This window comes from Melospiza melodia, chromosome 1 (assembly GCF_035770615.1).
Source record: "Melospiza melodia melodia isolate bMelMel2 chromosome 1, bMelMel2.pri, whole genome shotgun sequence".
Classification (NCBI taxonomy): domain Eukaryota; kingdom Metazoa; phylum Chordata; class Aves; order Passeriformes; family Passerellidae; genus Melospiza; species Melospiza melodia.
The window spans coordinates 87,483,005-87,507,870 of NC_086194.1; the positions used below are offsets into that span (position 1 = coordinate 87,483,005).

The 24,866-nt window shown below is 38.7% G+C and overlaps 1 long non-coding RNA gene across 1 annotated transcript in view; it reads right to left on the reverse strand.

Annotated features, from left to right (window-relative positions):
* LOC134429919 (uncharacterized) overlaps positions 1-24,089 on the reverse strand; it is a 74,203-nt gene extending 50,114 nt beyond the window's left edge. The window contains exon 1 of the long non-coding RNA XR_010030684.1: positions 24,013-24,089. This is a non-coding gene — a long non-coding RNA (uncharacterized LOC134429919). The remainder of the gene's footprint in view (positions 1-24,012) is intronic.
* Between the last annotated feature and the right edge of the window lie 777 nt (positions 24,090-24,866).

A 24,866-nucleotide genomic window follows, 5' to 3' on the forward strand; every position in this document is an offset into this window, starting at 1 on the left:
CAGCTTCACTGACTTTAAACAGAAAATGGCAATTTTGAAAATGGAAAGGAAATGACAACCAAAGTGAGTGAACTTTCATAGCAGCTAATCTACTTTCATGTGCTTGGTACTAAGGTTAATGTTATTATTTGTATCCTTAAAGTTAAATGCTCTGTTGATCAAGACAACAGAGCACATCTTGGTTCTCTGTAAGAAACTGTGTCTAAATTTCTTACAGTAAAAAAAAAGACCTTTTCTTTGTACAAATGAAATGTAAGAAATTATGCAAAAAATAAGGGCAAGGTTAGTACTTTAAAGCAAAAAACAGATAGTGGTGCAGGAAGAGAAAAAGTGCAACAGACCTGGAAAAAGGGAACAAGTAGGGGTCTTTAGGTGACTCAGAGGACCATTCCTCTTTTTAAGGTGGTAAAAACATTCTAAACATCCCACCATTCACACACAAATAAAAAAAAGAAACAAAATGGAAACAAATTAAATAAAAGTGTTCAGCCTCTTATTTAGCTCTATCTAAAGCTATTCTGAAATTCAGAACAAGCTCAACACTTTGTTTCCCTCTTAGTAGATGAGGCATTTCTCTATTGCATAGGGCACAACACTGGATGGTAGGAGGCAGCTCACTGCAATAGCAGAAATTAAGCATCTTGATTGGAGTAAAAAAATACCTTTCTTTATATTGAAAATCTAACCCTGTAAGTATGCCTGCTGCACTTTATTAAAAAGGCAAGAATGAAATATAATAAAAAAGTCCAATTTACTTTAAAAAATGTTAGAGCAATGCAAAACTGACTATTACTTATGCTTCTAGACACAGGGCAATAAAGTTTTAAGACCCCATCTGTCATTGCACCTGAGTGCCCTTTGCAGTAGGTATGCACAAGTAGGGAGGGCTGAATTCAGCTCCAACATGAGTAGGGACACCTGCAATGGAACTCTTTATCTGATGCCAGTGGTGAACTAAGCATGCAGTGTTCAAAAGGAAAGGTTTTATAAAACACAACAGAATCTGCTGATATGACTCTCTTGATAATTATTTAATGGCTGGAAATCTTTGAGGGAACAGAAAGGATGAAGTTCCTCTGTGGCTTTTTACAATAGCCACTCCACTAATGAACATCTGGAGTTGTTGCTGCTCTCTCAGTTTTATTCAGTCTAATCTGTACTGCATTAGACCTTTATGTGTTCATGATAAACTGGCAGCAAAGACTGCCTTAAATAGAAAGAGAGGATGAAGACAATTTTTTGATTAACAATATATTTCCCTTTGGAGTCAGAGGTACATTATTGGTTTGCTCCAAAAGTGAAACATAAACTGCCTCCTATTTGTGAAACATTATTATTGTAGATTCCATCTGGAGATGTTTCTTGAACAAAAGCCTTAAGTCTATTCCTTCTCAAAAATCAAACTATGATACCACATACAGGCACAGGTCCATCATAAGCTACACTGGAAAAATTAATTCACACAAATTACTTGTTTTGAAGTGTGTGGGTCTCACTGATTTGTCAATCAGCTGCTCCTAAAAGCAGCGCTGCTTCAGTTCAGTCCTCCTGCAAGGACTGAGGTGTGAGCCAAGCAGTCACTTGGATCTGTACACTGCTCTCCACTGAGAGAACGTGGTGCTCATAGTCCACATTCCAAGGTGCTCACAGTGCCTGAAACACATAGGTTTTTTTCACTGGTGCAGTCTCATGGAAGTCAAACAGGACACAGTTCATTGTTCTGTCAGAACTCCAACTTTGGACATTTCCATTCCATTTATTTACTAATGCCATCTTGCAAACGTGGCCTGATTCCTAGCCAATTATTCCAAAATACCACAGGAACACCTAGAAAATTTTTTTATGCTCCACTTCCCTGCTGCCAGCATCCAAAGTCCATCATATAAAGCAGAGTCCTTCTCCTCCACTTCTTTATTAGCAACTCACCCACAGCAATCTGGTAACACTCGTTTCTCTCTGAAACATTGTTTATGCTCTTCTCTTTCAGCAACTATTCTATAAATAAAGAATCCATTCAAATGCTTGTTAATAAAGAATTACAAGGCTTGTTAACCTGGTGATATGATGCTAAAGATTATATTTGCAAGAACAATACTGACAACTTCTATGTGCTACATTCAGCCAAGCCTGTTAAAGCTCTCTCTCCTCATTGTTTTCCTCTGCTCTGCTTTTAGTGCATTGGCATTCCTTCCAAAACTGTACTCTTAAATGACTTCCCACCTCATTCAATTGTTCAAGTATTTCCTGTTTCTTTTCAGCCTTCCCTTCATGAGTTTCTCCACAGATTTTAAAACCTGTCCTTTGAAGCTTATCCACCACCACGATGCCTGTTTGTTGCAGTCTGATGCATCACATTCCTCTGATATTCCAGGTGTGGGTCCCATACTGATGGAAGTGCCATTGACTGTCACAGACCTGTGCTCCTTTCCTAGTCCCAAGAGCCACCAGGCTTTAATGTTTCATTATAGTTTTCTCCACAGTTTTCAATAATCAGCCTTTTTTTGAGTTTCAACCAGTGCCTAACACAAGTCTCCTTACAAAACTTTCTGAACTTACCTTTCTTTTCCCCTATTTTTTTTTAATTATTTGGCAGGCTAGAAATGTTATGAATCCTCTACTCTGAAGCACAGAGGCAGAAAAACTTTCTCTGCATGGGGTAATGCTGTGCTGGGTTCCAGCCCAGAGCCTTACTCTGACAATAAGAAAGAGAGCACATTAGTAGTGTATCTCTCTGCTCCTGCTTTTCTTCTTGGCAAGAACTGCTTCTCTGAGCCAGCAGGTGTTTAATGCTATTAAATTTATGGGTAGTGAAAGCTGTTGAATTTTAAAACATCTGGGTAACATAAATTATCAGAACTTCTTTTTTTTTTCAGTATAAGGTTGAAAAATGGTTTTGAGATCAGCAGAAAAGCATTAGCAGCATTGAGAAAACTGCTTATTTATGAATATTTGACCATTTGACTCTGGCTTCCCACAAGGATCCTCATACTCGTAGTTACAGTGCCCATAGATTGTGAGCTTGGAAAGAGCAGGTAAATATCATAAACTTTCAATTTTTGGTGTGTTCCATGTGGATCATGTAATATGCCAGCAAAAAGTGTCAAAAGTGATGGTTGTTTCTAACAAGGTGCACGATCACCTGGATCTCCTTCTGCAGGGTTTCATTCACATTCTTCTTCCTCACATAGGTCTGGCTGTTCTTAGCCATAGTATATCATGAAAAGCATAACAGGGGGAGGGGACAGAAAAGAGGAAGGAAGGTCATAATTTGGAAAAGTTCACTGGCTGCTATGGTGTGAAAGAGCTAGTGAACAAAGTGAGCAGGTGATAAGAAGTATGAAAAATTATTTGAAGTGTTTAATTTGCTTCACAGCCAACCCTCTTGACTCGAGTGGAAGCAGTGTGAGTTTTCAAGACACTGAGGATCCGTGGCCCAACAGGACAGAGGATGGATAACAGCCACTGGATGATGACCTGCAGGATGGTTTCTATTTTGGGGAGTCCAACCCCAATTTAGATACCTGAAGGTTTCTGAAGCCTCACTGATTCAGCACAGACTTGCCCAAGACAAGACACTGTTTTTCCAGAGTCTGGCATCACTGAGCATGGGATGTACTCAGGCTATGAACAGAGAGGCAATTTGACAATTTCTGTTGGAGCAGACCCAAGTATTGCTGGCTGAGATGCTCCCAAAAGGCTGAGCACACTGTGGTCCACACAGCGTATAGGAGATAACAAATTTGCGTCTATGTGGGCAAGAGAGACATGTCAAAAAAGCAGCACAAGAGATGAAACATGAGGTCCAATGCCTATCAGAAACATAATTCTGATAGAATTCGATTTCTTCTCTATGATACTCTTCTGTCACCTATTTCCTCTGTCACTCATATTTTCACTATTATTTTTCTCCCCTCCATCAAGGTTTCCTAGAGCTCAGAACTGATCCGCTCTATGAGGGATTTCAAGCCCATAAATTCAATAAACAGAAGAAATACTGCTGTGGATTTTTAACAGTCATAATCATCAATGCATGAGAAATAGAAGCCAAGGAAATAAAATTCACCCCATAATTTTTTTTCCCCTTTAACAGCAGTTATTTTAAGCTTTGTTACACCAATGTGGTTTGTATAAACTAAAAAGATACATTTCCAACGTGGATATTTGGTTTCTGGTCTACATTAGAAGTAACACAGGAGATAAGAGAAAAGACATAACTATTCAGTAGCACAACATCGTGTGCATTAGGTAAACATTTCCATTAAAAGTGCATAGTGCATCCACAACGAAATGTTTTCTCTGATATGATTGTCTGATGGAACAGTGACTTAATATCAAGCACTCCTGATTCAGGGATGGGTTAGATACAAATAAAAATGTGATGTCTGGCCTCCAGTTCTATAGTAAGTCATGTCTCTTTAGGAAAAAAAAGTAAAAGTATTTGGGATAATATTACCAACTCTGAAAAGTTTACCTTCTGAAAAATGAAGGAGCTGAAATCCTGCTTAGTGACCTTATCTCCTGACTAGCCTCTTACAGCTCTGATTTCTTTTCCCCACAAGAGAGCAAAAAAACATTACTATAATAAAATAATAGTAAAAATAAAAAGCCTGGAAATTTCCAAGTCACCGTGGTTTGAAGGCTGGTTAGCCAACCTGAGTGTTTTCCTTCCACAGTTTTACAGATCTCAGCCAAACACTTTCCCCACATGACAGTGCTTTCCTCAGTGAAGCAGCCTACTCTGCCTGCCCTGCTGCAGCTGTGGAACATCTGGGTGGGAAGATCCTTTGCCCCCAGGACTCCCCACAGCACAGTGCAGTTACGGATTTGAATGGTGCACAGGGAGTATGATTTGGCTCTCTACATTTCCTGTTATGAAGTTTTGACCTACTCTGATTAATGTTTGTTTTTATATGACTACCAAATTATTGGAAGTTCTTTTCCTCCTACTCTCACCTTCTCTGGATACCATGTATGCAGACACACACATATATATACATAGGCATTATTAGACATATTATTTCAAACCATTAAAACACATGCTTTAAAATAAAAAAGCCCACTTTTCTCAAAACCTGTGGAAATTCTGAAGGTTCAGTTTCATTCACTATCAAAATCCTCAATTACACTTTTCCAATTTAAACTGACTTTTTAACCAAAACCAAAACAAACACAGGCAGTTACTGTTGGCACATGTTCCTAACTTTTTTCAGCACTTTTTTTACCAGCCATTCCCTTAAGCTACATTTCAAAACCACAGCTTATTTTTTCTCCTGTACAAAAGGAAAAGGTTCTTTATGTCATTTTCTTGACTACACAAGGAAATCTATCATCATTTTTACTAACCAACTACTTCCCTTCATTCATCCCCAGATCTATGTCTATTGTTAAATATAGTGTAATATAGAATAAAACCCTACAAAATAAAGTGGTTACCTCATCTAAAAATCAGGTTTCTTTGTCAACTAGTGATTTTCCATTACTCTCGGTGCCTGAATAATATCTTAAGAGCTTAAGGCAAAGAAAAGTACTTAAAGACAGCATTCTATTTATTAAAAACAAAACACTCCCAAAATATTCAGAGAACAAACTAGAACAATATTAGGCTGCATGCTATAAAATTACATTATTTTAAAATAGTTTCCCCTCTACATTTCATAGATTATTCCCAATACTAGAATTTGGTGGATGCTCACCATATAAAAGTGTGCTTAGTGAAGAATGAGGTACTAGCAGCACATTACTTAAGACATGGGGCACTGTCAAAGTGTCTTACCCTTCAAGTGCCCTGTTCATGACACTTCAAAAACGTGAGAGAAATACCCACTTCAGCCCTCCAAAGACACCAGCAGAATACTAGCAACCCAGAAGAGTAGCTGAAAACATTAATTTGTTCTCAAGGACTGTTTTGGCACAGCAAGATTTAGCAGTTGGGCTCAAGGGTTAATCCTAAATCAGCTCTTTAATCAGAGGCCAGTACAGCTGGGAAACTGAGGCACAGATGCACAGGACACTAGAATAGAAACATTTCAACATCATCACAGAGACAATTAAAGAGTAGGGAATTTAGGAATCTAATAACCCATGTTGGAATTTAGCCAAGATGCTGAAACAGATGCACAAAGCTGTTGCAAGGATGCTTTGTGTATTCTTTATCATTTTAATATCTTATGTTATACCATATGGTCCCACATTTCAATCATTGCGATATAAGCCACAAAAGAGGTAAAAGAAACTGTTGACAAAACATTTATAGAGATTAAATTCCCTAAGGATCTTTTGGGTCTGGGATTTTACAGGCATCCCATTTTCAAAATGCTTCTAGACTTAAATAATCTTGGGGAAATATCCCTTTCTCCAGGGCACAGTTGGAAACACAAGACATAGACTGTGCCCAGTGATAGAGCAAAGTCCACAGACCAAAGAAAAATAGGAAAGACAGACATTCTAAACCTTGAGAAGGCCTGTGGCAAGAAAAGGAGCTATTCAGAGCAGGGGACAGCAGGTCAGGAAAGAGCATGGCCAGGAGAAGCAGCCAGGAGAGCTACCACACAGCTGCTTCCTCCTCTGCCCCCTCTCCCAGTGCTTTGTCCTTTAGCTGACTCTGGCTCTGTCTGCTTTAGAAGGCTTCCTGCTCTTTGTAGATTTAAACCAATTCTTTGTTATTTGCTTATATGCTTTCGGCTGTTTGCTTTGCAAAATGCCTTTTAGTATCCCCATATTTCTGTCTCATATTTACCTGCCATTAATTATAATCCTCTTCATAAGCCGAGATCTTCCCTTCCGGTACAGAGACACGCTCCGATTTTCCAGAATTTTTCCTTTACCTATACCTATTAATTTGCAAGCCTACTCTTTGACTTGCTCTTTTTTTTTTTTTTCCCTCCTAGGGGTAGTAATTTATTACTCATTTTATGGGATGTTTAAGTAGCCCCCATGCTGAGCTGCAACACTTTAATTTCCTCACTTTTCACCTTAACATCTTTTTTACTAGCTTCCTCATTTTTAAGCCTCCAATTTAGTGCACAATTTAGGATCAGTGCACTGGTTCTCAGTACAATTCATCCTCTGAGGACACTTGTATTATACTATTACTTAAGCACATCTGTATTAATGTCACTTTTGCGTGGCTGCATGGCAAGGCAGAGATACAGAACCCTGCTCTGTGTCAGCCAGATTTCCCACTGCTCATGGGGCTACAGCAGCACACACTCACCACTAAATTTGCCCTGATTTTAAAGGGGTCACTGGGAGCATTGCCCCAAAACCAATGCGTCCAGATAAGGAGTTTTACTCACAGTGGGTTGGAGAATCCTAGTACAGAAAACTTGGCCCTGAGCAGGTGCTGTAAGGGTGGTGGTGGTGCTGAAGTTTAGCTGTTTTGCTTGAGGGTTTTTTCAGTTTCATGGTTACACATGTGTATTCTGTTCAGTTTGCCTTAGCACGGGTATGAATATACAAGAACTCTTAAGAAAACAAAACCTGATCCCATTTTTTAAACTCCAAAGTAAGATAAGAAGAAAGGGGAAGCTGGGAAAGCCTTTGCAATCACCTCTCTTATGAAGCATACATTCACTTCAAGAGACTGCTGGAAAGAAAAAAGTATCCCACAAAAATTCAGGGATATTGGTACCTTTTACTGAGGGTTTACCCCACAATGCATGTGAACAAAATATCCCTTGACAGAAAATCCTGATAATATTTGGTGTCTTCCAGAGAAAATGTTGATTTCCTCAAAACCTGAATTTATGATAGTTATTTTCAAAGGCTTTTTAGTCATCTGTACCTCTGCGCTCTCTTTAGGGGCATGGCTTTTCTTTGTGGGATTTTATGCAGTGCCTGCTATAAAATGACATTAATCTTATGTTCAAATGCCTGGACCTTATTCTAATTTCATTATTACAGTAATCCTCTGTTTCAATTTTATGGCTGCATCTCTTACTTTTGCTTTCAAATGGATTAGTGGAGGATAAGTCACCTGAGCACAAAAAAATGAGCAAAGGAAACTATGTTTGTTCTTCAGACTATAGTGGCACCCAGCAAAGTTGGTTACTTCATTTTTTGAAGCCAAGACCAGCTGAAGTTCAGATATGCATTTATCACAACAATGGAAAACACAAATTGGCTTTGTTTCCTTTTCCTTTTTATGAAGTCATTACCAAACATATTGGCTTGGAACCCTAGGGATTTGGAAGCAGTGAGATTTAGAACAGGAATAAAAGTACTAGGGTTTTTCAGCAATAAAAGAGTGAACTTGAAACTATAAAGGAAAAGTGAGAAAGCCAAAAACAGTGATAGAATTGAGACTGATGACTTTGTAACTGTAAATAAAACACTAAGGAAATTAACAGACTTGGGAAATGTTTTAGACTCACAGAGAACATTAGAAGTTGATTCTTTTAAGTATGAAAAGGGAAAGACCAAAGCTGTAAGGACTATAAATTCACACTTTCTTCAATAAGAAAAGGGTTAAAATACAAGTGACAATGCAGGAGAAGGAAAACAGGAAAAATTACCACTTCAATCTAGGCTTTTCTTAATTCCACTACTGAACAACTCTGAGACATCTTAAAAAGCTCATTGTGTGGAGAAAGCATATTTTCACTCCTGCTGGCATCTGAGATGCCATTAACTGTGGCTTGTCAACTGTAGCCAAAAGCTTTGGTGCAAGTCTCGGTGGCAGAGAAGGCATGTGGGATGGGGGAATACAGAGCAGTGGGATGGGCAGTCTCTCCACTCTCCTTACCACACACATCATCCTGCTAGCAGAGGGAGGTGATCCTTCAGCCTGTCCCTGCCATCCATCCCTGACTGCCCCTTGCTTCTTGGGCAGTTGTTGCTTTTCCTACTGTGTGGGAACCCAGGACATCCCTCTGGCTGTCCAGGACGGCCAAGATCCCTGCCAGGGGGCTCAGAAGCCCTGGCACGGAGCCCAAAACACCTGTGGGTTTGATTATGACCCATGGAGCAAATTACCAACCTTATATAATAAGTCACAACAGTTTAAAGAGAGTAATAGTGAAGTTATCATGGGGTAGAAAAATAAATTTTGGGGTTTCTAGAATGGAGGTTCAGGAGGCAAGATGGAGGGATCTGGGCATGTCCAGCCTTTCTCCTTCTTCTTCTTGGCCTCAATCTTCTGCTGTGATGGTGGCACTTTTAGATTGGCTTAGAGTAGAAGCTCACTGTCTAACATAGGTGATAGGTATTGGAAAGTAATTGTAAATGTAGTTTTTAGTATAAAGATATAACACCACCCCAGGGGCAGGCAGTGTGCCTGGAACTGACCTGCTGGATGGACTTCAGCAGGGCAGGAGAAATTTTTTTATAGATAAGATACAATAAACAACCTTGAGACCAAGAACTGAAGAGCTCCGACTCATTCTTCAAGTGCTCGGGCTGGGAAAAGAGACTTTTAACATTTCTTGGGGTCACAGCAATCACCAAAAGATCCCAAGACTACTGCATGTTGGTGAGGGGTTTAGCTTCTGTAAGAGGATGAAGGTAATATTCCAGAAGACTTGTGCTGCAATATCCTTCCCTGCTCAAAATATTCACAGGAAGCTGGAAATTTTAGCCCATTCCCTATCCAATAATCTCCTTAAAAAGACATCCTGGATCCAGTTGCTTTATGATGCTTCTGGTAATGCACATCAATAGATAACGATAGAGTTATGTTCCAAATCCTATCCAAAATGGTCCATAATCAATTTTTTGACCGCATAGGAGATTCAAAATTCAATCGTCTGGAAGCCTAGGCAAGAGAAAGCTATGTTTAAACATCATCCCCTGCATGCCTGCAGAGTATAATACTTTTTAAAAGCTCATTTGACATATAGAAAAACATTTTGTTATCCATAAACACAGTAGCTCTGTGTATAAAAGAGTGGGTAAATTAAACTATCTGAATGAAAAAAAGAACTGAATTATGGGAGCAAAAATCAGCTGAGTTAAAATGAGCGAAAGTTGAAGCTCTTTGTATCAAATATAAAGAGTGAGGCAGGAAAAATATTCTTCTGAAATATTCATGGTCTGAAGACATGCTTTAAGTATATATAAAAATCCCAGTTTTTACTTTTATCAGGTCATGACTTAGTCCCTGGATAGGCACATTTTGACCCAATAGCTCTCATTCTGGGATCAGGGCTTAAATGACCTATTTGGATCTTAGATAAAGCAGCTGCTCGGGGGAGATGCAAACTCTCTGCAGCATCTGTCTTCCTTAATGGAAAGCAACTTCCTATTTGTTTACCTGCAAAAGGCTGCAAGTGCCATTAAAAGAGTGTTCATGACAGTTTCAGTGCCATGTCCTCTGATATAAAATTTTCTTTGATGTTTTACATTGGTTTCAATCAGGAATTCTCAACCTACTTTTAATTTTCCTGCATTCCTTGCACCAAACAATAACAGTAGGAAACCTAAAACATCCCCAGTGTTACTAGAATTGTGAAAAAGGGAGATACCCAGCTTACTGAATTGCTTCCAAATACTACTGTAGTTCTCTATGAATCCTTAGTAAAAAGGGGAAAAAAGTGAAACCTAATCATTAAAAGAAAACCTGTTTGGGTTGTTTGAAGTGTGAAGGTCTTGTGTTTTGTAGCTAGAAATTACACTTCTTTACATGTTTCTTAATCTGATCCAAGTTTTTCCTTTTCTTTCCCTCTTGCTTTTAATTTGACGTGCCAGTCAAAGTTAACATTAGGAAAAACAGCAAATATAAACTTTGTAATTTATATCCATTCATGCTGTACACCATAATAGCTCTCATCTTGGCAAAAGTTAGCAGATTGTTTTCTGCTCTCAGGAGGAAATAGCACTCATTTTAGGTTTTAATGGAGCTTTAGGGTTATAGTAACTCAAATTAAACTAAATCATCATGAATTATTTCTGAATCCCATGTTATGTGCTCTCTTTTCTTCCCTTTGCTGGTTTGTGAACATGTGAGTTTCACATGCTGGCAACTAAAACTTGTGCACTAAATAATCTACAGACCCTCATTTTGAATTGGAGCAACGACACATCAGACCATTCCTGAAATGACAGGAGCCCTGTCCCAGCAACAATGGCACATGCAGACAAATGTCTGGCATTGTCTGGGGTAATAAGGATGATTTGGACACAGGGAACTATGTCACTACAGGAACAACAGCTACAAGCATAAATTCTCATGCACAGGTACTTCTACCAGGATACTGCAACTGGACTGGCATTATGTCTCACAAATAGATGAGAAATGAGAAGCAAGCATAGCTAGAGTCAAGTAATTACTGCTGTTTGGCCAAATTTAATGTAAAATTGCAAAAGTATTTTAGAATAGATTTTCTGCAGTTGGAAGAGCAAGACATTCAGATCTGCAACTAGAAAATTCCAGGTTATGTTTCTCCATTTATCTAAAAGCTGTTTCAATCTGGAATGGGAATGCACAGACACTCAAGCTGACTGGTGTGACAGCGCAAAAGTGCATACACCAGCATGAGAAGTTAGCTTTAGCATAAATTTCTGTGACATTAACCATAACCACCAAAACATAAATCTTATTTTAATGTTTTTGTCAGGAGGTTGGCATCCTTTCTAAGGTATCTTCTTGAAAGATTTGTCTGTACTTGCCCTTGTGCTCCTACAGCTGAGAGATATACAGATTTGCAGTACTTTTCAATGAGATTTGTCAGCTACTCTAATGAGACAGTAGATTAACTCTACAGCATTATGGAGAACCACAGAGCCTGATGATATGCCAGATGGCCTTGGGAACTACTTTTGATCCAGACAATTCATAATTTCTGTATCTTTTTGATACATTTGGTCCAGAACAAAATTTTACCAGACTTGAACCACTGACGTTGCTTTTTTCTTCTATAACCCAATCAGTCAGAAAGATTAAATGCTTTTTGGACTGTACTTGTTTAGAAGTCATAGGAGGTTCAAAAATTCTTCAGATTTTGAAATTTTGATGTGTGCAATGATGTGAAGCCAGTGTCACTTCCATTTTAAATGCTAAACTTGTATTCTAAAGTAGAGCACAGGTACTTACAGTTCAGATTTTGCCACTTGTAGTTTGCTGGTATACTTTATTCTTGGTAAGAAGCCATTTAGGATGATTAAGAAAAAGGATAAATAACTTCTAGGCTATCTACAATTGACAGGTTATTTTTGTTATACATAATTAGCTATGGAAAAATGATCTAAGAACAAAATACATGTAACCAGCAAGTTATTTATAGCTGTGGCTTTTCAGCCACTTGGCATTAACTATGTCCTGAACCACATAGGGATAAGAAGAAGAACTGTTGGCTTGCTACCAGAAATAAGATTTTCTGCACTCAGCATATCTTTTCACACAGAATATACTCTCAAGAAAAGCAGCATAGCTTCTGATAAGGAAAATCCAGGCACTTTGAAAAGCCACCAGGGAGGCAAATGCCTCCATTCCATGCTCAGCATTGGTAATTCACAGACTAGAAGAAAAAAATGTAGTTTTTAGATCCTTTGGATAAATTAACTGATGTAACTTAACATGAGGTGTTACTGCAGTGGCAATGACATTCTTAACTCTCAATTTCCTTCCTCTTACCCCTTCTACATAGCTTTATCTTCTGCTGTCCAACAAAAGTAGGCTTTTTACCTTGCAGGATGTTGTACTTGAGGCCACTTACCAGGAAAGAAAGAATGACACTCTTCTGTAGGTGCAGGTGCACTGCAAAAATTAACAACCACTGCCATTTAACAAAGACAAGGATAGTAAACAAAAATTCAACATTTTGTCTTACGTTTATGATCCTGAAAGAAACTAGACCAATGTGATCCTAGACCTAAGAAGAAAAATCAAAATGAGCTTTGGAAATAGAAAAGGTGTATTCTGCATTTCTTCAGTTTTACTGACAAACTCTGGAGGTAGACGTAAGATGCTGGACAAAAGCAATATGCAAATCTGAGGGACATGCTGAAATAAGGAGGCACATATAATGGAAACTGGTGTACCATCCATTTTTGATATAGCAGCACCCACTCATTACAGACATTACACACACAGACATTCTTCTCGCTTCCTTCCTTCACACTATTTCATTTCTTCTTTAAGTAATAAGTCTTGATTCTTCCTTGTGCTTCAGTGTCATAACAATGGCTCTCTTTTTCTTTCCTCCTCTTTCCTCACACAGTGACAAAGGTTTCTCTTCCCCATGATTCCTACCGTGTCTCTTTGTCTACATAGTATTTTCTAATTCCATCCATTTTCCTTTCTACAAAGTTTAATCCTTCCACAAAAGATTTAATTACCTAGCCTAAGTATGTGAAAGGATGTTCCCACAAGTCAAGGTAGTAAAATGCAAGAGTTGGCCCCATTATGTTTATTTTACACACAGTGGGGAGAAAGGGAACCTGTATGATGAGAAAAAATACAAAAAGGAAAAAAATTAAAACTAACACTTGCAGTGATTTCAGCCCCAGTGGAAAACACACATTTATTGGGAAGAATTCTCAGCAGTAATGCTGGAAATCTAACATTTTCTAGTTCAATTACAACATCGGATCCTAGATATTGGTAAGAGGCTTGTTTCTCAGAACTTTGATACTGAATCAATACTGTGCTAACTTGTGATGCATTAAAACAGTGCAGGAGGTGTCCAAATGTTATTAATAGTTTCATAGCCTTCCCATCTATTCTGCCAGACATACTTAGTTATTGTCAAAATTACTGTTTTATTGAAATAAAAACAAGCATGTTATGGACTTACATGAAGTTACACTTTGAAAGACAGCCTAACGAATTCCAGGGGGTCTGACTGCATGCTCAGTGTTTTTTCCTTCTCTCTGCACCATGATCACAGAAATGCAAAGCCTTCACTTTACTCCTGGCCTGCTTTTGAACAACAGGAATGATGGTGACCCTAAAACCAGCACCATATTTTGGGTCTGGTGCAGGTTCAGTGACAATTAAGAACCAAGAACGTGGCCAAGTCCCCAGATGTGACAGGCAAGTATTTCCACATGGGATTAATCTTCTCCCACTTCACAGATCCACAGTGGAAGTCCCTACATCCCACCTGCTGGTACAGACTCCCTTCCCACTCAATGCAGAAAAGGAAGCACTGGCAGAGTGCTTACAGGTCACCTGCTGTGCCTTGAAAGAGGAAAAACAGTACTAAGAACTGCCTGATTTTTATCACAGACCTGCAAAGCCAAGCAGATGGAGATATGGGCACTATTGATTCCTGCATTTGGGCAAACAACCCCCAGCCATGGTGTATAAGCTGAATAATATGGATTGTCTCTTCAGCCTTGTGTCCTGGAGTTATTCCACTCCCCTTCATCCTCTGAGTAGCCCTATACAATGACTTCCATATTTTGGGGGTTTTTTTCATCAGTGTCTCTGCTACTTCATTGGACTGAATTTCCATGTTGCTCTCTCATGTAGGCAGCTCACATAATTAATTCACTTCCCTCCCCGCATCTACTAATTGATTATTTCCAGTTTCCTAGAAGGACACTATTGTTATAAGTCTCCTGATGGGTGGGTAATTCAGAAAAGGCCATCTCACATTTCTTCCTTTAAAAACTTGACCTATGTTTCCCTGTCTATTCACACAGTCATCGACTCTGTTAGGAGGCTCCAACACTATAAATTAGAGTTTACTGGGATGACTGAGAACTTTTCAGTTTATTTTTATGAAATGGATTATTCTCAGCTGGGACCTAGATGTTGACCTCATTGATTTTTTTCCCCCCACATAGGCCACTAATGTAGCACTGGAATGTATCATATTTGACTGGACACAATCAAAGCTGCTGAACTTGCCTAAAACCACTTTTGTGTGTAGTTCTATTAGGCTGAGACTCCCTGATGCATGTGACAAAGTTTCTTTGCATGTTAGTGGAACAAAAGGAGGAAAATTTCAGAACATTTGGCCAATCATAGGATTAGAGGAAGGAATTTTATAATGTAAATACTGATCCAAGCAGAAATCATTGGTTTTTAAGGAAGAAAGTGTTATACAACCTTCATAAAGCAGAACCAATTATTAATTTTTCTCCTCTCCAAAGAATTACTAGTTGACTACCATTTCCTTCTTTAGGACTATCGTTGACAAAATTGCATCTTTAAAATCTAACCTATTAGTGTTTGCAAAAATGACACTCTGTTAAGAAATAAATTAATCATTCATCTATGATGACCACAAAAAGCAGTGAGGTTTTTTTTCTCCTTCTTTCTTCCTTTCTTAATCCTTGGATTTTACCTATAGCCTGCATGCAAGTAATGCACATTAGTCAATTAATAAGCTGTTAAATGACAACAGTTCCAGGCAATTTAATTACTGTTGGTAAAATAAGAAATGAGTTATTGCATGTCAGTAACTAATTTCAGCTCCCTTCCTTGGAACAAATCAACTTCGAATGTGATGGCTTATTTAGGGGAAAAAACCAATTTCTTCCTAGAGAATGAAAACTATTGAGTCATTTTTGGAAAAGAAATGTAAATGGCTTGTAAAAATCTTCTGCCCTTTGCTCCTAGTGTCAGGCAAAGTTTATGTTAATACTAGGTTACTGTTTCTGCAACTAAATACACTAAAAATTATAGCGTGAGCATAAATAAAGAAAAAGAACCCAAGCAACCCAGAATGCTCTTCCCTCCATTTCAGTCATTCTGTATGTTTATATCATAAGCACGTTTCAATGAATGAACTTTAACTATCCACTGAAATACATAATTCTGTAGTAAAACAGTTATTTGCTGTAGCTGAGGGTTTGCACAAGAGATAGCAGCGGCAATTGTGCATAAATTTTCTTTCTAAAGTACAAAAAATCATTTAATATAGATAATAACATCTAGCATAGCAATTTATAATCCTACATTTTAATAACTCCCTATATTAAAAGGACATATCCAAAACATGTTAGTAGGTCCTGGTTCAAAAGCCAACAGTGTGCTTTAGAACCTCTTCTGGAGGAAGAAGAGGAAGCACCTGTTTAGGAAAATCTCATTTTAATGTTGGTACTTTATACCAGAAAGAATTCAGCAGCACCCCAGTGGCTCCACCTCCCTCGTGCAGGTCCTGTGACATTTCTGGTGTGAGTCAACTCCACCACAACTCTATGACTACAGACAGCTTTCTCAGACACTTTATTTCACTATTCTGTGACATTTTTACAGGGAAGGAAGTCACTTTTAATGCATATGTGTAGACTGCTGAGTAAATTGCTAACAGGCTCTTGAATGAGTATCTAGAACGAAAGCAAGGAAATTCACTGGAAACATTTTGAGTTTTTTTCATCCACAGCCTATTTAACACCTTATCACTGCTGGGACCTGGTGCTTGACTGAGGGCTCCTCAACAAAAAAAAAAAAGATAGTACAGATGGAGTTTATGCAAGCATTAGTCAATGCAAAGATTGCACAAATAAAACAAACAAATAAAAAAAGTTGCACCACCAGGCACCTTTTCTTTTGAAAAAATCTTCCAGAAAATACACTATCTTAAAAAGAAGATGCACCGGTTTCTTGAACACTTAGTAAGAGTTACATGATAATCAAACTGCAGCAGTTCTTATAGAATCAAGTCAATTGGGTAAAAAGAAACCAATTTTATATTAACGTTCAAGAATTGAGCTGGTCCAAAGCTCTCAAACAAAATAGTTTTCACTTGAAAATCACTTGTGCAAGAGAGCTGCCTTAACTCAGTTATAAATTCAAAGCTCTAAAAAAAAAAAAAAAAAAAAAAAAGGCAAAAAAATATCCCTTACATCCATAAATTCCTGGAAATTTTCATATTTTTAATTTATTTTTAAATTTTTTTTCAGATAACATAGCCCATAGTATGACCAGAATTCTTACTGCATTCACATTTACAGGCTGAAATCCAGTGTAAAAGACACCTTTTGTCTGGCCTCAAAGCCTTAAAATATTAGAAAAAAATTAGCTAGGAACTCCCATTTTCATCCTCCCCATCAAGTACCAGTTTCTCTCTGCATAATAATATGTATGAATCCTTTAATAGTGAAATTGAATTTGCCTCCCAAATGGAGCAATACAGATATGAGAACTAACACAGATCAAGGTATCAATGGCTGGCTGTGTTAGCGCATCAGACAGATTTCCCAAGTGCTCAGTGAGATCCTCACACGTCTCTTCATATTTTATTGCTGTGGCAACCACCTATTGCAGACTACATACGAAGCACTCCCTTGTCCTGCAACTCTGATGGAACTGCTGCATTGCATAGCAAATCACGTCTTACTCAAACTCAAGAAATTTTGTTTCTGCTTTTGTACTTATTTTGTTGTACTCCCTATTGCTATACTGTCCTGTGCAATTTGACTGCCACTCTTTTAAATTAAAATTAATACACATAAAATTATATCACTCTAATAAATGAAAATTAAGTGCACAGAAAGAATTAAACACACGCTTATGCATAATAACTGTTCATATATGACAGATATCCATAGTAGTTTTGCTGCAGGTAAAAAATAAGCAACCTTACTAAAAAAAGATATTGAAGTTATGAGGCTGATCTAAAGGCTCACCAGATCAGAGATTTCCTAGAATAAACCCAACAATCATCTGCAGCATGAGAGTGCAAACAGCTTAATAATTAGGAGCATTTCTGTGTACAGAGTTACTTCACTAGTAAAGCAGTTCACACTTCCTCTCTGCAGCTCCTTGATAGTTCATTCCTTGATGTAACAATCCACTTGCTGCTCTCTAAATACAGATACAAGACAGACTCCCCTGAACCAGAGCTATTGTGTTTCTGTTCATGACTCTGTGGACATGAATAGTCCTAATTTAGATGCACAGTGAAGCCAATAAATTTGATGTGTTAGGATTCACAAGTCATAATAAGAGGTGCATAATAAACAAGTCAGCTCCAGAAATATCCACTTTGCTGTGCAAGTGCAATGACTGTCTAATGCATGCAGAGTTCATCACTGTGCTTTCGAGGACAGGGAAAAAGGCTGCTCTGCACAGAGTTACTGCACATTAGCTATAACTAGCCTGCTGCAGTTATGTCCAAAATACTCAGGAGTAGCACAGAGAGAATCATCCTGCCTGTCACAGCAGAGTACTTGAAAATACTCCAAACCTATGAAGTCCTGAGGCACAGAATAATCCCAGGGCCAGGAAACTGGAATTGTGCTCTATTGCTTGAAGTCCACAGAATTCATCAACTAGACAAATGCATTTGTAGGTAGCAGGACCTTCCACCATCATAATACAGAGTGTCACCATGGTCACTGCCTAGTCAAAAGTGCTGGGTTTGTTTTTTACCAGTCATACAGATCACTGCTGGCTATCAATAGAAAAAAAGCAAAAAGAACATTTTCATGTTTATGGCAAGGAATAATGGAATTTGCAATCTTTCTGCAACATGGTAAGACCTTAAAAAATTGCATATTTATTTGTGAGCAGAAGAAATACATCTCTCTTTCATCCTGTCCACATTTAAGTCATGTCTATTGCAGTTACTTGGGACATCAACATTCCTCATTAATACCCAACAACTCCAAGATTTAGAGACCCATTTATGAGCATATGCCTTGCCAGAGACAACCTTACTTCATTTTTGAACTGTTAGAGCTGCAGAAAGACACAAAGAAGGAAATTACCTTCCTGAACAATTTTGCCTTTTAACTCTTCCATAAAAAACAAGAGCATCTTTAAGTATGCTTTAATAATGAGCTGGATGATACCCTTCAAACCAGAAAGCAGAGTTCATACAACCTGTAGTATAGTTACACCTCTATTACTTAAGAACACGCTTTCAGTTGCACAGCAGTTGTCTTGTGTTGGCAAGTCTTCATATATTTACAGGGCAAATGCAATTTATTGCAGAAGCAATAATAAAGAGGCAGAGCAGAGGTAATACAGGAAACTATAGTCAGACTTACTGTTTCAGTCACCATGCACTGTCTACTTATTAAAAACTACTTAGTAATAAATAAAAACATCCAAAGGGATCCATAAGGCTGAGGAGCATCTAGAGAAGAGAAATCAGAAATGTTGTATGAACCACCACAGAAGAATATGTCAGAAAGCCTCTTGTCACAGGTGCTGTCCACTACCTTTCCACTCCTCTCACAAAATGCCTCATAATAGAAAGGACAAGAACAAATACTGCCTCAGGACACAGATTACCCACTATGTGCTATTTCAGGTAATAGGGCACAGCATTTCACAGGGACATTAGCAAGTGCAATTGCCATCCTAGAAGGGACTTTGCACCCAAAAGGCAGGACATGAAATTTTAGGAAGTACCTGATTATCACTGTTCTTTGAAAATACAGCTTAGCAATGCCTAAGCATATATAGAAGCTCCTCTTTAGATATCTGTCCCTTCATCCTTTTTCTAGTTATCAATAGTCATAAAGAATTATTACATCAGAATTCTTTCAATATCAGACTATTAAAAAAAAGTCTATCAGGCATTTTATAATGCAAATATGTCTTTTTAGGACTTGCAGAGGGAATGAATCCAGGAGTTATTGTCCATTCATCCTTTGACCTCTCATCTTCCAGAGCCTCTGGCACATCTACCCTTTTCCTTATGCATTAGCTATTAAAGGATCAGACTTCAGATCTGCCTTCCAAGGAAACTCACATTCAGTCCCCCACTTGTAATAGAGATTTACAGTTTAGTTACCTATTGTGAATAATTAGTCGCCTAAAAATTGCTTTGGTAACATTTAACATGACACGGGTTCTCTGCTATGCTCTCCTTCCATATTTCAACATTTTATATTGTAGCTCCCTTTTGGCAAACCCTATTAACCAAACCTTCTAGGCCTTACTGAAAATGTCAGGCTATAGAAAACAGATAAGAATTGTCATTCTGCAGTGCCAGCAGAGGCCTCCTGACTTGAATCTGGCAACGCTTTACTAAAGCTGTAACTCACAGGGCAAGAGAAGAAACAGCATCAATTGCTAGGGCAGTGTAAAAGTGAACACAGTGGGATGTTTTGCAGTTTGCTGTGTTCTGTAGTTAGCTGCTATCCTCTTTTCCTCTGAAAACCTACCAAAATTGCAATCTTCAAACAAGGCAATGATGAATTGAGTAAAATTAGAGAAGTGTCTGGGTCTCAATGCAGTGACCAGTGCAGGACCCAGCATTTCAGAACACATTTGATCTCAGAATCAATTGCTAAACCAACAGTTTTAAGAAGCACATCCAAATTCCAGTGGCCTTATATTCAGAAGTAGTTTTTATTTTGTTGATTACCAAGATGAAGTAGGCAATGTGATTGCATTTTGTACATATAGTTTCATTTCAGTATTTTAAGGACTCAGTATCTAAAGACTAGATTTTTTCCTGTAATTTGAAAATTTGTGATCCTTTGAGGAAAGAAAAATGTATTTTCTTCTTGCAGACAGAGAATAAAAATTTATAATTTTTGCCATTTGCAATAGCTGCTTCACATCATTTTGCTCACAAGACCAGATTTTGGAAATAGAATTCCTGGACACATTGCCTGTGAGGACACTGAGATCCTGAACAGCAATGGCCTCTTGCTTTGACTTCCAGAGTTGAGGCATTTTAAAAAGGCAGGCAGCTAGCACTAAATCAATCACAGCCATACTCAAAACATGTCACAGGAAGAGCCTGTTGTGGCTAATCACACTCCATGGCAGGTAGCTAGATAGCCAGATAGAGCCCTTATCTCATATTGAAAACCACAGATATTGGTTTGAGTCTCTCACTCTCAGTTCCTTTAGTTTCACTTCTTCAATATGCTTTGGTAAATCCTAGCAATCCAGCTGCATCCTCAGGCTCCCAAAACAAGTTTTAGGAGCAAATTGAAAATTATGCATACTGCCACCATCACCTGCTTTACCCATGGAAAGCCAAGGTGGAGCAATCAGAGTGTGTGTCTTGGGAAGCAGACCTAGAAGAATTACCAAGGCTTCTCTTCCTACAAATTGCTCCTTGCTCCTAGCTGGATATATTCAGTCCATCTAATGAAGTCAGGAGTACCACACATAAATGTTACTATGAATGAGACTATGAATGAAACATTTATTTTTAAAGGTGGTTCAAAAGGAAGAGAACAAAGTAATTGCCATAGAAGTTGTTGGTCGCATTACTACATCATGTCTCCTTGGGGCCTGCTGGTCTAGGACAGGTGATCAAAACCAAAAGCCCTTAGCTTTTGTGAAAGGTAATGTCAGCAGCTGCACTCACCAATATGGGCTGCCACCTAATGCTTGTGTCATGGTAAATGATTACAGGCAGACAAATCTGCTGCTTTGTTTTAATCAGTTACTTAATCAGCTTCCTTGGAATGAACTGGTTTGCCTCAACAGACTGAGTGACAAAACTTGTCAAAGCAGAGGGTGTAATAAAAATGTACTGATAAATCATGGAAAAGCGATAGCATTGTTCTTTTTATTTACCCTTTTGTTTCTATCAGAGCAAGTTAACCTCAGCTCCTTTCATTCATCTTTTGTGGTTATTGCTGGGAAATTTAGTATTTAGTTCAAGATGTTTCGCATGATGAATTATTAAAAATCTTTAACTGTTGGACAACCTTCTAGAGGTATAAGATTTTTTAGGAAAAAAATTATCCCTTGTTTTGCTGTGAGGGGAGACAGCTAATGAAAAATGGTCCAGAATTATTGTGAAACAATTGTCTGTAGTGTAATCAAGTCTGCTTCTGCCCTCCAACTACTCCAAGATATAATGATACATGTATCATTAAGCAGCTGCTATGGATGCCTGAGGAAACTGGTAGAAATTTGTACCTATTGTTTTTCTTTCTCCATTTCAATCTGCTCCGTTACACTCCTTCCATCCACCTCCCACTGCACTTTTTAAATGCTACAGGCCTGGGGAAGAGCAGCTGGCAAGTGCCCAGCAGGAAAAGACATGGGGGTGCAGGTTGACAGTGGATGGGCATGAGCCAGCGTGTGCCCAGGGCAATGGACAGTGACATCCTGGCCTGTATCACCAGCAGTGTGCCCAGCAGGACCAGGACGGGGGTTTTGCCCCTGTACTTGCACTGGTGAGGCCACACCTCGAATCCTCTGTTCAGTTCTGGGTCCCTCACAGCAAGACACGCATTGAGGACCATGTCCAGAGAAGGGAACAAAGCTGGTGAAGGATCTGGAGCACAAGTCCTGTGAGGAGCAGCTGGGGGAGCTGGGGATGTTTAGCCTGGAGAAAGGAGGCTCAAGAGGGACCTTATTCTTCTCTAAAAGTGCCTGAAAGGAGGGTGTTGCCAGGTTGGTTTCCTCTCCCAAGTTAAAAGTGATAACAAGAGGAAATAGCTTCAAATTGAACTGGGGGCAGAGGGGGAGGTGGGATTTAGACTGGATTTTAGGAAAAATTTTTTCACTGAAAGGGTTGTCAGGTACTGGAACAGGCTCCTCAGAGAAGTGGTGTAATTATTATTCCTGGAAGTGTTAAAAAAATGAGTGGATGTGACACTCAGGAACACAGTCTAGTGGTGCACTTGGTAGTTCTGGGCTATTGGTTGACTCAAATTTCTTTTCCAAACTGAAGGATTCTACGATTCCATATACTCTTAGCTGGATTCTGCCACTGGATACACTGGTGTAACCCTTCACCCAAAGAGATGTCTGCTGTCCCTGGGAAAGGACATTCCTGGACTAAGTGTCTCCTATATTATGGAATCATTCAAATAAGCACTTTAACGATCATGATTTTTAACACAGCAAGTCAAGGACAAGGGAGAATGTGTGATTAATGTTCAATTGTTTTTTTAATGGTTGATAACCATTGTGCAATATTAAAGACTACAATTAGGTGTGTGGGATGTTCCTACCCTGTTCCCAGCCCCAATGCACATGGTCTCCAGTTTTCCTGTGCAAAGGTACAAGGCATGATTTTTCCAATAGGCTCATAGGAGGAGCCAAAACCGCTCCTGATGGTTGTCACCCCCCACAGTGGTCTATTCAGTACAGTATTTTGAGGATTTTAACTAAACTGCTGTTAAATGTTGTTATTACTTAAGGTTGATTTTCATTCTCTTTAACAAAGAGGCCACAACGCAAGACGTAGGAAGGAGCAAAATACTGGGAGTATTTACTGAAAGAAGGAACATGGATATGAAGCATTTTCCTGAACACTTCCACAAAATAATTCAAATCTGGTTTCTAACTTTATTTTATTTTTTTTAATGGATAAGCTGTCACCAGGGGGCCTGCCAAGATAAATTTATTTCTGGCATGTGCTGCAGAACACTAGCCTCCATTTTAGTCATCAACAAAAACACTAATGTGATCATGCCAGCACACAGGCATTCAAGAAGGTGGACACTGATGAGTGGGTGCCATGGAAAACACTACAGAGGGACCTCTTTATTGGTAGAGGTGGAGTATTTGTACATGGCTAAACTCCACAATAGCTTGATTTTCCTAAGAGAGTAAGAAAACAGCTAAGCAGCTCTCGGGTAAATTTCTGTGTGCTGGCAAAGAGTGGGTAAGAGGGTAAAGCTGCATGAAATTTTCCTGTCGAAACTTGAAATAATGCTAGATCAAATCCAAACCAGCCTCCAGGAGTCAGTGAAGCTCTGGAATACTTTCAACCAAGGAGATTTCTCCTAGATTTTGACTCTGTTTAAGGGCAGATAGGACAGTATGCCTCCTCTCCCATCCCCTGTGGCTAGCCCCCTGATCAAGGGCCTCAGTGACTGCAAGGTTTCACAAGCAATCAGCTTTACTCTAAATCTGCTACCATTGGTTCAGTGACAGAAAGCTTTCAAAAAATTCCAGCCCAGAGGATCTGATTTTATTTGCACAAAACAAATAAAAATCTAGACCTTTCTGCATCTAAAAAGACTAAGATTTGTCAAATATGAGTTAGCACAAGCAGTCAGAAAATATAGAGAGATCTGTGGCACCAAAAATCATTTTGCACAGACATAATTTCAGAGAAGTTCTGGAGGCTGCTGCTTAAAGGGCTAGCATGTCCAACAGCCTACCTGGCCCACTATGCTTGCAGTCTCAGGAGCAGCAGCAGAAAAGAAAATATTTGGGCAATTTAATCAGCTAATTTTACTCACCATGGCAGTGTGGATGGTTACATCAGACTGAAAATGAGTCAGCTGGAGCACAGGTACCCATTACCTCCTGGTTTTCCCTTCAGAGGACATGGGAAAAGGCCTGGGGAGACAGGAATATCAGAGTCAGAAAACAGCCAGTGAGATTCATCACAGAATGTCAGAGGTCCTTTTATCCTGTCACAGGCAATTCTGACTGTTACTGAAGAAAGAAGGAAAGCTGTAATTTTTTATGTGTTCAAGGTACCAAAAACTCTTCTACTAGCCATGCCACAACAGAAGCCAGATCTATTAGGATAGGAATATTTGATTTCAGCTTTGAAAATACTTTTTTGCCAACGGGATGCTGGCACAAAATATTCTCCAAAACATAATTAATTTAAAAAAAACAGTAGTAATCTGTAAAACATCAATAATGTGCAAGTCTTATGGTGCTTTTTTTCATGAATTAGTAAAAGAAAAGGAAAAAATGTCTATTTTTAAAATTATTATTGATTTTTCTTGTCCATATCACTTCAACTTTGACCCATGAGATTTGCCTCTTCTGTAAGATCAATATAAAGCATTGGACCTTATAGGATATAATTTTTCACATCCTCTAGATGACATGCTATAGATTCATATTTTGGTCAGAATTTCCCTTCTGCAGCCAGGCATTGATGATTTTGAAAGCACTCATATTAATTTAAAAACATAATTAGGACAGCAAATGAATGATAATTGCACTACCTATTGACTGGGAATGAAAAGAAGACATTGCAATTCTCTGTTCTGTGTAAATTGCACAATTTACTGCTACTGCAAGATTTTTAAGAGAAAGAAGCTTCCCTAACCCAGAAAGTACATTTCTTCAACAA